This window comes from Bos mutus, chromosome 3 (assembly GCF_027580195.1).
Source record: "Bos mutus isolate GX-2022 chromosome 3, NWIPB_WYAK_1.1, whole genome shotgun sequence".
Classification (NCBI taxonomy): domain Eukaryota; kingdom Metazoa; phylum Chordata; class Mammalia; order Artiodactyla; family Bovidae; genus Bos; species Bos mutus.
The window spans coordinates 99,984,849-99,993,208 of NC_091619.1; the positions used below are offsets into that span (position 1 = coordinate 99,984,849).

Sequence of the window (8,360 nt, forward strand, 5' to 3'; positions counted from 1 at the left end):
CTTCCTCAGTATGGATTGGGTCAGAGGGGATGAGTTAGGGCTTTGCTGCAACAGTCCAGGGGAGATGAGATGAGGGTCTGAAGACAGCCCGAGACAGCGTCACCTTTATAAAGTAGAGATGTGATCATTTTGCTACTCTGCTCGGAATATTTTTTAAAATATTTTAATTAATTAATTAATTAATTTGCCACATTGGGTCTTAGCTGCAGATATAAGGTCTTTCCTTGGGACACACGGGCTCTCTAGTTGTGGTGCGTGGGCTCTGGAGCACGTGGCCTCAGTAGTTGTGGCACACAAGCTTAGTTACTCTACATGTGGGATCTTAGTTCCCCAACCAGGGTTCGAACCTGCATCCCCTGCATTGCAAGGGGACTGTCAACCACTGGACCTCCAGGGAAGTCCCTTAAGCTCTTTTTAATGGTTCCTCACTGTCTTTGGGATAAGGATACAAGGCTTCCTTTCATCTTCTCAGCCTCAGGGTTTACCAGTTCCCCAGCCAGCAAATGCTCAGCAAGCCCAAGCTGCTCAGTGTTTCTGCTCCCGCCATCCTCCACCACACTTCTATGTCTGTGGTGTTCCCTTTGCCTGGCATGTCCTTCCCTGTCTCAGGAACTCTTACTCATCTTGAAGGGTTTGGCTCCATTGCCACCTCCTCTGTGAAGCCTTCTCAGACTTCCATCCCCCCCAAAAAACCTAGTGTTTTCAAATGTGTATTCAGATCTCTTTTAGGCCTTTGCCATATCATTTCATAAGTTAATCTGCTTATATTTGTCTCCATGGTTAGATGTTACTTCCTCAAAGGATGAGATTACCCATGCTTTGTTCACCCCTGTGTTGCTGAGTGGTCACCAAATAGTCTCAGTGAAGATACTGACAAGTCCACCTTTACAGCTTCCCCAAGTATCTGTTTGTTTGTTTTTTTTAATTTAAGGCCCTCAACTTTTAAGTTTTAAACCCAGATTAGAAAGTCTTTTTCCATTGTCTATTAATTAAAGACATCCTGCCAATCAGAGGGATCAAAAGAAAGAAATGAACATTTGCTGAGAGCCAACTCTAAGGTTTGTTTTGTACACCTACATTGTCTCACCTGATCCTATAACACTACGATCAGATAAATTACAGATCAGATGAATGAGGCTTGGAAAACTTCAGATCAGATCAGTCGCTCAGTCATGTCCCACTCTTTGTGACCGCATGAATAACAGCACGCCAGGCCTCCCTGTCCATCACCAGCTCCCGGAGTTCACTGAGACTCACGTCCATCGAGTCAGTGATGCCATCCAACCATCTCATCCTCTGTCGTCCCCTTCTCCTCCTGCCCCCAATCCCTCCCAGCATCAGAGTCTTTTCCAATGAGTCAACTCTTTGAATGAGGTGGCCAAAGTACTGGAGTTTCAGCTTTAGCATCATTCCTTCCAAAGAAATCCTAGGGCTGATCTCCTTTAGAATGGACTGGTTGGATCTCCTTGCAGTCCAAGGGACTCTCAGGGGTCTTCTCCAACACCACAGTTAAAAAGCATCATTTCTTCAGCGCTCAGCCTTCTTCACAGTCCAACTCTCATATCCATACATGACCACAGGAAAAACCATAGCCTTGACTAGACGAACCTTTGTTGGCAAAGTAATGTCTCTGCTTTTGAATATGCTATCTAGGTTGGTCATAACTTTCCTTTCAAGGAGTAAGCGTCTTTTAATTTCATGGCTAGTGCTCGCTTCGGCAGCACATATATTAATTTCATGGCTGCAGTCACCATCTGTAGTGATTTTGGAGCCCAGAAAAAGAAAGTCTGACACTGTTTCCACTGTTTCCCCATCTATTTCCCATGAAGTGGTGGGACCGGATGCCATGATCTTTGTTTTCTGAATGTTGAGCTTTAAGCCAACTTTTTCACTCTCCTCTTTCACTTTCATCAAGAGGCTTTTGAGTTCCTCTTCACTTTCTGCCATAAGGGTGGTGTCATCTGCATATCTGAGGTTATTGATATTTCTCCCGGCAATCTTGATTCCAGCTTGTGTTTCTTCCAGTCCAGCGTTTCTCATGATGTACTCTGCATAGAAGTTAAATAAACAGGGTGACAATATACAGCCTTGACATACTCCTTTTCCTATTTGGAACCAGTCTGTGGTTCCATGTCCAGTTCTAACTGTTGCTTCCTGACCTGCATACAAATTTCTCAAGAGGCAGATCAGGTGATCTAGTATTCCCATCTCTTTCAGAATTTTCCACAGTTTATTGTGATCCACACAGTCAAAGGCTTTGGCATAGTCAATAAAGCAGAAATAGATGTTTTTTTGGAACTCTCTTGCTTTTTCCATGATCCAGGGATGTTGGCAATTTGATCTCTGGTTCCTCTGCCTTTTCTAAAACCAGCTTGAACATCAGGAAGTTCATGGTTCACATATTGCTGAAGCCTGGCTTGGAGAATTTTGAGCATTACTTTACTAGTGTGTGAGATGAGTGCAATTGTGTGGTAGTTTGAGCATTCTTTGGCATTGCCTTTCTTTGGGATTGGAATGAAAATTGACCTTTTCCAGTCCTGTGGCCACTGCTGAGTTTTCCAAATTTGCTGGCATATTGAGTGCAGCACTTTCATAGCATCATCTTTCAGGATTTGGAATAGCTCAACTGGAATTCCATCACCTCCACTAGCTTTGTTTGTAGTGATGATTTCTAAGGCCCACTTGACTTCACATTCCAGGATGTCTGGCTCTAGGTCAGTGATCACACCATTGTGATTATCTGGGTCATGAAGATCTTTTTTGTACAGTTCTCCTGTGTATTCTTGCCATCTCTTCTTAATATCTTCTGCTTCTGTTAGGTCCATACCATTTCTGTCCTTTATCGAGCTCATCTTTGCATGAAGTGTTCCTTTGATATCTCTGATTTTCTTGAAGAGATCCCTAGTCTTTCCCATTCTGTTGTTCTATTTCTTTGCATTGATCGCTGAAGAAGGCTTTCTTATCTCTTCTTGCTATTCTTTGAAACTCTGCATTTAGATGTTTATATCTTTCCTTTTCTCCTTGGCTTTTCGCTTCTCTTCTTTTCTATTTGTAAGGCCTCCCCAGACAGCCATTTTGCTTTTTTGCATTTCTTTTCTATGGGAATGGTCTGATCCCTGTCTCCTGTACAATGTCACGAACCTCCGTCCATAGTTCATCCGGCACTCTATCTATCAGATCTAGGCCCTTAAATCTATTTCTCACTTCCACTGTATAATCACAAGGGATTTGATTTAGGTTATACCTGAATGGTCTAGTGGTTTTCCCTACTTTCTTCAATTTAAGTCTGAATTTGGCAATAAGGAGTTCATGGTCTGAGCCACAGTCAGCTCCTGGTCTTGTTTTTGCTGACTGTATAGAGCTTCTCCATCTTTGGCTGCAAAGAATATAATCAATCTGATTTCGGTGTTGACCATCTGGTGATGTCCATGTATAGAGCCTTCTCTTGTGTTGTTGGAAGAGGGTGTTTGTTATGACCAGTGCATTTTCTTGGCAAAACTCTATCAGTCTTTGCCCTGCTTCATTCTGTATTCCAAGGTCAAATTTGCCTGTTACTCCAGGTGTTTCTTGACTTCCTACTTTTGCATCCCACCTGCCGGGGGCATCCAGTCCCCTATAATGAAAAGGACATCTTTTTTGGGTGTTAGTTCTAAAAGGTCTTGTAGGTCTTCATAGAACCATTCAACTTCAGCTTCTTCAGCATTACTGGTTGGGGCATAGACTTGGATTACTGTGATATTGAATGGTTTGCCTTGGAAATGAACAGAGATCATTCTGTCGTTTTTGAGATTGCATCCAAGTACTGCATTTCGGACTCTTTTGTTGACCATGATGGCTACTCCATTTCTTCTGAGGGATTCCTGCCCACAGTAGTGGATATAATGGTTATCTGAATTAAATTCACCCATTCCAGTCCATTTCAGTTCGCTGATTACTAGAATGTCAACATTCACTCTTGCCATCTCTTGTTTGACCACTTCCAATTTGCCTTGATTCATGGACCTGACATTCCAGGTTCCTATGCAATATTGCTCTTTACAGCATCAGACCTTGCTTCTATCACCAGTCACATCCACAGCTGGGTATTGTTTTTGCTTTGGCTCCATCCCTTCATTCTTTCTGGAGTTATTTCTCCACTGATCTCCAGTAGCATATTGGGCACCTACTGACCTGGGGAGTTTCTCTTTCAGTATCCTATCATTTTGCCTTTTCATACTGTTCATGGGGTTCTCAAGGCAAGAATACTGAAGTGATTTGCCATTCCCTTCTCCAGTGGACCACATTCTGTCAGATCTCTCCACCATGACCCGCCAGTCTTGGGTTGCCCCACGGGCATGGCTTAGTTTCAGTGAGTTAGACAAGGCTGTGGTCCTGGTGTGATTAGATTGACTAGTTTTCTGTGAGTATGGTTTCAGTGTGTTCGCCCTCTGATGCCCTCTTGCAACACCTACCGTCTTACTTGGGTTTCTCTTACCTTGGGCGTGGGGTATCTCTTCATGGCTGCTCCAACAAAGCAGACATTGCTCCTTACCTTGGGCGAGGGGTATCTCCTCACTGCAGCCCTTCCTGACCTTCAACGTGGGATAGCTCCTCTAGGCCCTCCTGCGCCCGCACATCCACGGCTCCTTGGGCGTGGGGTTGGTCCTCCCGGCCACCGCCCCTGGCCTCGGGCGTGGGGTTGCTCCTCCTGGCCGCCGTCCCTGGCCTCGGGTGTGGGAGCGTGCGGTTGCTCTTCCTGGCCACCGTCCCTGGTCTCGGGCTTAGGGGCGTGGGGTAGCTCCTCCTCCTGCCCGCCCGCCGCCCCTGGCCTTGGGCTTGGGGCGTGGGCTATCTCCTCCCGGCCACCGCCCCTGACCTCGGACGCGGGGTAGCTCCTCTCCACTGTTCCTGCTCCGTTGCAGTTGGTACTCTCGGCCGCTGCCCCTGACCTCGGACGTGGGGTAACTCCTCTTGGCCGCCGCCCTTCGAGCATGGGGTCCTCCCGGCTTCTACCCCTGACCTCGGACGTGGGGTGGCTCCTCTCGCCTGCGCGTTGGCGCGCCCGTCACAACTGACCTCAAAGTCACAGAGTTGGCTAGAGACAGAACTAATCAATAGACTCAAACCCTGATGATCCTGCCTCCAGGCTACCCTCTAAGGGCCTCAGCTAAGCTTATCTCTTGCTCCTCATCACTATTTGATCCCATGAGATCACAGGGTTACCACTCTGTCTGAAGGTAGCCAACCAAAGCTGGAGGTCTCTGCATGCCACAGTGGAAATGGAAGCAGCCATTACATGGTGTTGAGCTGTCCAGAACACTTTTTGTGCACATGGGTAAAAGGAGGCCCAGATGGGAGGCAGAACTTCAGAGGTGCCCAAGGCAGGTTCTGCTTCTGCCACGTTGGTCTGAGTCCAACAAGTTACTTAGTTTGAAAACTTCCAGCTCTGAGAGGGTCAAGGCGAGCGGAACAAGGTACAACTGTCATGCAGGAATATGGTATGAGCATAAGGAGAAGGAGGGCAGAGGCCTGGCTAGCCAGTAAAAGAGTAGTATTGCTTAAGCTTCAGTCTCCACCCTCTCCTCTGAGATTAGGTTCTGGGCTCTTGCCCAGAGAGCACCTCACCTGATCTTGGACCCCTGAGGGCTGCCTGGTAGGTTGGTCCAGCTCCCTCAGAACTGTGGCATGACTTCAGGTGGTGTGGCTTTCTGAGCCAAGGATGACCTACCCAGCTTCTTCCACTCCATCATTCTTATATCATCACCTCAGCAGTCAATCTTCCCGGGGAGTAGGGCTGTCTTTCTTTTCTGGAGAGGACCTTGAACTAGGGAGAGTTGAGGATGAGAAGACGCAGAGGTACTAGGTGGAGAAGGGTGTACCAGGTGTCTCAAGAAATCTCTGGGTACTCTTCATGCCCCTCAACCCCAACTGAGGCTCAGAATTTAGGCCCATCACCCAGCCAAATGCTGAAGCCCAGGATAGGAGGCCTCCCTGTGGAATGATCTATAGCCTTTGAAATCAGCCCTGGGTTGGAGGATCGGCCTTGAAGCCTCTCCTGTTCCTCAGTTGCCTAACCAACATCCAGTGGTCCAGTCAACAGGAATATTGTTGACTAAAAAGTATAGTCGCAACCTGAAAGTAGGGTGTTTTATTCAGTGGGAATGTTAGGACCTCAAGCCCGGGAGATAGCATTTCCAGTAGCCCTGAGAAACTGCTCTGAGGTGCTGGAGGAAGCACTCAGGATATATAGAAGTTTGTAACAAAGGAGGGCAGGCAGTCTAAACACCAAAGATTACTGTTAATTAAGGAAAACCAGATATCTCATGGAATTTAGCGCTCTTCAATGTTTGGGAAGATGCAAGAGTCTCGGATTATTGAAGTCATTCCTTTCATGTACATCTCAGCTATCTGGGGCCACCATCCTGTTTTTATGATTTCTCACTACCCACCCTCCTCCACCCAACTCCTCAGCAATCACCATGGGTGGGCATGGGGGTGGCATCTGCTGCATCTCAAGCTTTGTTTCTCCTTTCAGGAGCCCTGATTCACATTTGGAGGCCGCAAATCGCTGACAACTGTTACATCCTTGTTTATTGATATGGAAGGAAATATTCTATTTCACAATCTCTCACCATGGTCATAAATTCGACCATATTTGGGAGATGTTTCATGACCATTTTTTTTGTCCCATGGCACTAGGAAGCTCATCCCAGATCAGGCGAAAGTTCTTGTTGATATATCACTCCAGGTGTTAATTTCCAGATTCAGTTCAGTTCAGTTGCTCAGTAGTGTCCAACTCTTGCGACCCCATGGACTGCAGCATGCCAGGCCTCCCTGTCCATCACCAACTCCCGGAGTTTACTCAAACTCATGTCCATTGGGTCTGTGATGCCATCCAACCATCTCATCTTCTGTCATTCCCTTCTTCTCCTGCCTTCAATCTTTCCCAGCATCAGGGTCTTTTCAAATGAGTCAGCTCTTTCACATCAGATGGCCAAAGTATTGGAGCTTCAGCCTCAACATCAGTCCTTCCAATGAATATTCAGGACTGATCTCCTTTAGGATGGACTGGTTGGATCTCCTTGCAGTCCAAGGGACTCTTAAGAGTCTCCTCCAACACCACAGTTCAAAAGCATCAATTCTTCAGCGCTCAGCTTTCTTTATAGTTCAGCTCTCACATCCATACATGACGACTGGAAAAACCATAGCTTTGACTAGACAGACCTTTGTTGGCAAAGTAATGTCTCTGCTTTTTTAATATGCTGTCTAGGTTGGTCATAACTCTCCTTCCAAGGAGTAAGTGTCTTTTAATTTCATGGCTGCAGTCACCATCTGCAGTGATTTTGGAGCCCCCCAAAATAAAGTCAGCCACTGTTTCCCCATCTATTTCCCATGAAGTGATGGGACCTGATGTCATGATCTTAGTTTTCTGAATGTTGAGCTTTAAGCCAACTGTTTCACCCTCCTCTTTCACTTTCTTCAAAAGGCTCTGTAGTTCCTCTTCACTTTCTGCCATAAGGGTGGTGTCATCTGCATATCTGAGGTTATTGATATTTCTCCTGGCAATCTTGATTTTAGCTTATGTTTCATCCAGCCCAGTGTTTCTCATGATGTACTCTGCATATAAGTTAAATAAGCAGGGTGACAAATATACAGCCTTGACATACTCCTTTTCCTATTTGGAACCAGTCTGTTGTTCCATGTCCAGTTCTTTTTTTTTTTTTTTTAATAGATATTTAATTGGATTAAAACAAATTTGTAAGTGTGCTTTCAAGCACTAGTATTTTCAGTCTAAGATACACTTTCTTTTTTTATGATATTATACATGTTTTAATGCCATTCTCCCAAATCATCCCCAGCCTCCCTCTCCCACAGAGTCCAAAAGACTGTTCTGTACATCTGTGTCTCTTTTGCTGTCTCGCATACAGGGTTGTCGTTACCATCTTTCTAAATTCCATATATATGCATTAGTGTACTGTATTGGTGTTTTTCTTTCTGGCTTACTTCACTCAAAAATATGGAATGCTTCACAAATTTGCGTGTCATCCTTGCACAGGGTCCATGCTAATCTTCTCTGTATCGTTCCAATTTTAGTATATATGCTGCCGAAGCGAGCACGTATGTCCAGTTCTAACTGTTGCTTCCTGATCTGCACACATATTTCTCAAGAGGCAGGTCAGGTGGTCTGGTATTTCCATCTCTTTAAGAATTTTCCAGTTTATGGTGATCCACACAGTCAAAGGCTTTGGCATAGTCAATTAAGCAGAAATAGATGTTTTTCTGGAGCTGTCTTGCTTTTTCGATGATCCAGTGGATGTTGGCAATTTGATCTCTGGTTTCTCTGCATTTTCTAAAACCAGCTTGAACATCTGGAAGTTCAT

The 8,360-nt window shown here is 45.6% G+C and overlaps 1 non-coding gene across 1 annotated transcript; it reads right to left on the bottom strand.

Moving 5' to 3' along the window:
• Positions 1–7,990: 7,990 nt before the first annotated feature.
• LOC138987382 (U6 spliceosomal RNA) lies at positions 7,991–8,097 on the bottom strand. Its single transcript, XR_011463857.1, has one exon. It is a non-coding gene; the product is annotated as a U6 spliceosomal RNA (small nuclear RNA).
• Positions 8,098–8,360: the final 263 nt, after the last annotated feature.